Genomic DNA, 6,000 nt, shown 5'->3' on the forward strand with positions numbered 1-6,000 from the left:
CCTTTCCTTCTCCTTTCCCCAGTTAGCCGAGCCACGATCTCTCTTCTCCTTCTCTTGTTGAGCACCTACGCCTGTTGCCCTCTACTCTTCCCCTTACCCCAACCGAACCCTCTCGCCCTTCACCCTCATCGAACAAACCACGACCACCTTCCTTCCTTTCTCCCTCACCTGAACCACACTATTTTCCCTTTCTCCCTTACCACACTCCCACATTGCAGCCACCATGCCCTAGCCCCACCTCATCCTTCCTTGCTTCGAGCCGCACCCAACACCCTTCCCCTTTTGAACCACAACCCACTTTGTAACAGCCCGTTTTTAGTGAAATCAGAATAGTGGTTTCGAGACCACAAGTCCAAGTATGAAAAGAAAAATTATTTTAATATTATTTTATGGTCTAAATTATGATAGAAATATCGTATGAAAATGTCATTAAGAAAATTTTACCGATTACATGTTTAATTGATAAAAGGACCAAATTGCATGAAATGCAAAAGTTGAGTTCTAGTATATATAAGTATCAAATAGCTATGGAATTCAAAACTAGTGGTCCGTATATGGTAAATAGACCATTAAGAGGAGTTAGTAGATAAGTATGATGATTCATCCATGGAAAATTAAGAAAAGAAAAGGATAAAATTGGAAAGATGATAAATAAAGATAATAAATGATAAAATAAAACAAAATACCATCATTTATCATCTTTCCTAAAATCAAAATACATGGAAGCCCTAGCTAAGAGAAGACAACTCAAGCAAGCTTACTTGGCATAATTGGGTAAGTAATCTTGTCTCGTTTTTAGTAATTTTATGTTTTCGAGATCGTAATAGCTTAATTTAGTTATCTTGGGGATTAATTTGCAAAGTTATCAAAGTATTAAAGTTTTTCCATTGATGAATATGTATGAATTATGAAATTTATTGTATAAAATGAAAGGTTGTTGATAGATAAACAATTTTTGTAAAGTGAATTTTGATGAAATTATGATTTAGGGACTAAATTGAAAAGTTGTAAAATTCTTGGAAAAATTTTGAATTTTATGAAATACATGGGCTGCTATTGTGACATGTAAAAATCGACAAGGCTTGGAACAAGGATTAAATTGCATGAATTTCATTTTTCGAGCCTAAAGACGAAATCGTAATTAAATGAAAGTATAGGGGTAAAATGGTAATTTTGCATAAGATGTGAATTGGATTGAATTGAATTGAATTGTATTAAATTGAGTTAAATTTACTCGTATAGATCCGAATAGAACAAATATGAAATTGGATCAAAGAAAGGAAAAAATATCGAATCAGTAGATTACAATTCACGAACACTTGCCAAGGTAAGTTCGTGTAGCTAAATTGAAAATTCATATGTGTTAATTGAATTATATGTATGTGAATGTAATGTTGCTATGTATATGAAATTAATCTTATAGCCAACAATTCCTAACAAACATTAAGTCCCGATTGAATAAATAAAATTCGATGGATACAGGTTCCCATATTGGTTGTGGTACTGCATACGTTGCGGACACATCATAGCTTGATAGAGCGTCCTGTTATGAGCCCTCTCTAGCTTCCTGTTATGTGGTTCTTACGAGCTTCCCGTTAATAGCTCTTCGGAGCATCCCGATTGGTTGTGATTCTATATGTGTTGTAGACACACCACAACTCTTATGAGGTCCCAATATATGGCTCTTCGTGAGCTTCCCGATTAAAGGATCTTTGTGAGCTTCCTAATTAATGGCTCTCTGAAACTTCCCAATATGGGTCGCTTGAATTTCCTAATATATGGCTATCTAGAGCTTCCCGATTAATGGCTCTTCGGAGCTACCCGTTATTGGCTCGCATGAGCTTCTTAATTAATGGCTCTCCAGAGTTGCCCTATATGGCTCGCTTGAACTTCCTAATATATGGCTATCCGGAGCTTCTCAATTAATGGCTCTTTGGAGCTACCAGTTAATGGATCACATGAGCTTTTAAATATGGCTCTTATGAGCTTCCCGATATACAGCCCGGATAAGTTTCCTATTACATGGTTCATATGAGCTTCCTGTTATAAGGCTTTAATGAGCTTTCAGATTATGTGCTTTAATGAGCACTCTCGAATATGAATTGACGGATTACTAATTCATACACTTCATGTGTATTGCCGTGTATCCATCTATTTTTCAAATGGTTCAACGAACAAAGTTTTGATATAAGTTAAGGTGAATTTTGAATGAGATATTATCTGTATACACCTGAAAACACTTGGAACTATGATTTTTGATGAGCTCATCCCTAATTCTTGATATTTACATGAAATACAAGACTAACATGTTGATGAAGTTGTGTGTTTAGGCTATTAGCCGAATTGCATAGATGCATTTTGTATTCTTACCTTAAATGTAAATGAATGGTAAGTTTATTTCCTGTTATACGAACTTACTAAGCATTGAATGCTTACTCTATTTTATTTCCTCTATTTTATAGTAGCTTGGAAGCTCGTTAAGGTTGGAAGCTGGTCAGAGACACATCACACTATCCATTGGCTCATTTCGGTATAAATAGTAAATTAACTTTGGTTATAATGGCATGTATAGGTTTAAATAGCCAATATTGGCATATAACTGTTTTGGCTATAATTAGCCATTGGAATGACTTCTGATAAATGTGTTTTGATGTAAATATTATAACACTCCAAACCCAGCCCAAACGTTATGGCCGAATCTGGCGTGTTACATTGAAAAGTTTTAGCGAAAACCTTGTTTCATTGAAAACCTTTCCTTAAAAAGTTACATCTCAATTACTTAGTAAAATCTCTTTTCTATTGCGAAGCTTTGTTTAAAATATTTGATTTACGAAAACTTATCCTTTAAAAATTTAGTTGTGGAAACGTAGTATTAAAAGAAAACTATGGTTGAAAAATCCATGTTCCACTTCTTATAATTACAACACACGAAATTAATAATCCAAACAAAAACGAAATGGGAGGCCTTATTACAATCTCAACAAAATAAAAGATTACTTAATAAACCAATAACCTATATGCTTTTAAAACAAGTCCAAGTCGTCTTGCTAGCTGGCCACCCAGAGTCCCTCCAGCCACCAAACCTCCTACTGAGCATCACCTGAGAAAAATAAAAGAAGGGGTGAGTTTTCAAAAACTTAGTGTGTACAACCGTCGACGAGTAATAAGCATTCATTATTCACCATAAAACCACACATGTAATGCAGTGCAACCCACCCCAATAATCCATCCGCTACACACCAACTCCGTCTCCCAGTACACACCATGTGGGGATATAAATATTGACCCACCCATCCGATACACTCCAATGGTAACCCAGTTGATGAACTTCCTTTATTGCAGCAAGCTGCCAATCACATATTGGGCTTAAAAGCCGTCGGTGGATCCACGGTTGTTAAACAACCATGCGACCCTCATATACTTCCTCCGTTCCATAATTCCCAACCCTTATGCAACCTAAGCAGAATATCATATGTATGCAGCAATTATACATGTAACATCCATAAATCTTACATTCAACACTTAGAGGTATTTTGGTCATTTTCGCCCTTAGGGTCATTTTGGTAATTTTCTTTTATTATGGGTCTTTACTTACCTTGGCCCGTTAACAAATCTCATGAGCTAAGATGAACGAATACTATGCACTAGGTAGGATTCCAGAGAAGAGGAGGTGAGTCATTAAGACCGCTTAAATACCAAGCTTTCCCCAGATCCAATCCTAGACATGCATATGCCTGTTGCCATACCTTAACCCTACGACTTGTCCACGGTCTTTAATTACTTAACTAAGTTTTATGTCTGTTTAAGCAGTTGTCATATACTAGGCCCAAAAAAACCCCTTACAAACCCAAACAAGTCCACATACCTGTATATGGCCCACTTGGCCCAATCTCTTTCATATTGCCCATTAGGACCAATCACATTTATGTGGTCCATTAGGCCCAAATCACATTCATATGCCCTTTAGGCCCAAATTCATTTACAGTCATGCTCACATACAATTTTCCATCACATAGCATCAATTACAATTTTTGCCTATTATGGGCCCAACAGCCCATCGGGCCCATTTAGCCTATTCCAGCTCGGTTGGCCAATTCACAACCCAAGTCCATGGAATCGTCCATGGGCCTCAGGAAACCTGTCGGTTTCCCCCTTACGAGTGTTCGTGCACTCGCAAGACTACCGTAGCCAAACTTTTAGCTTTTTGGCATTTTGACTTTTCAGCATTTTGGCTTTTTGGCTTTTCGGCTTTTACCGATCTACTTGTGTGTGCAGTGTATGTACACACTTGGTAATAAAGCGTGTTACGATTTCCTTAGCTCTGAACCTATGTTTGATATCACCCTTCAATTAATCACATGCTTAATACATATTTTTACCAAAACCGAAACCTCACCCTTCACTTTACCTTGCGCGACAAGTTATAATAGTCCCTTCTTTAATCACTAACCACGATCAACCCCTAAATCTACACCAATCTTAATTATGAAAACCAGAATAATAGGTGACTTGTATCCAACACAAGTCCCCCTTCCCTTAACTAAGACCATTTGGCCAACTAAGATCAAGAACACTTACCAAGGTCTCTCACCTGAGAAGCAAATCGGAAGGGATCCGAAGGACTGGAATTTGATACTAATCCTACCAAAACTGATTGGAAGAAGTGAGGAACAGAGTAATCGATACTTACCAAAAATCAATTGGGAGAGCAAACACTTACATTAGAACCAACTAAGTGGAAAGTACAGTGGCGGCACCAAGGGTATTTGGCCAAAGAGGTGTTCGGCCCTTGCGATTTGTATGGCAAACAAAAGGTTATTCAGCACCAAGGGAAAAGGGAAGAAGAAGTCGGCTAAACTAAAGGTGAATCAAAGAAAATTGTGTAGGAGAAGGATAGGAAATCGGCACAAGGAAAAGAAAGAAAAACAAAGGTTTTTGGCTTTTAGGAAAAAGGATTTCTAGCAACAAATTGAAGGAGAATTCGGCATTAGCCTGGCCACCTCCCATTCGTCACCTATATATAGCCTCTATAGTCGAATTTCCTAAGCCCTGTAACACTCCAAACTCGGCCTAGAAGTTAGGCCCGAATCTGGCATATCACATTGAAGTGTTTTTTGAAAACCATGTTCTCATTGAGAACCCTTATTACTACTCAAAACATTTTAAAACTTGTGAAACGTTAATTCCCTTACAACCTTACTTGCTGCGGAAGCTTACTTTTAAACAGTTGTGGAAACGTGATATTTTGAAAACTAGTTGTTGTTTTGGAGAACTGTGCCCCACTTCTAACAGATATTAAGCATACTAAATAAATTTCCTAAATAAAAAGTTAAGAAAATAAAGAGGCCTTAAAACAACCCAAATCAAAAACCAAAGTGCTTAACTAAATAAACGAAATAGAAAAACATGTGCAGTTGTGTGGTCGTCTCCAAGTCCCTCTGTGACACCGATCCACTTAACGCTGGGGATTACCTGCACAGTTAATAAATAGGGTGAGTTTACGAAAACTCAGTGTGTAATCCCCTTACTAGAGGAACAGTCAGTAAATAGATAGAATTTAGAATCAGTCTGGGCCAGAGCCCATTATAGTAACAGTACAATCTAGTTCAAAGCATACGTGGGCCAAAGCCCGTTACAATATCATTTGGGTCACAGCCCATAATAGAATCAATTGGGCCTAGCCTATCTTAGCCTCAATTGGGCTGAAGCCCATATCGCAATAATGTCACAATAATATCATACATGCAATGCTGTGCAACCTACCCCCATAATCTAACCGCTACACACCAACTCCGTCCCCCGGTACACATCATGTGGTGATATAAATATCGACCCACCCATCCGATACACATCAATGGTAGCCCGGTTGCGGTACTACCTTCATTGCAGTAAGCTGCTAATCAAATATTGGGCTTAATAGCCATCAGCGACGATAATATAATTGGCACATAGCCTTCAGAAAATATGATCGACACAGAGTCATTAATAAGTACGTTAGGC

Source organism: Gossypium arboreum, chromosome 11 (genome assembly GCF_025698485.1).
Source record: "Gossypium arboreum isolate Shixiya-1 chromosome 11, ASM2569848v2, whole genome shotgun sequence".
Taxonomy (NCBI): Eukaryota; Viridiplantae; Streptophyta; class Magnoliopsida; order Malvales; family Malvaceae; genus Gossypium; species Gossypium arboreum.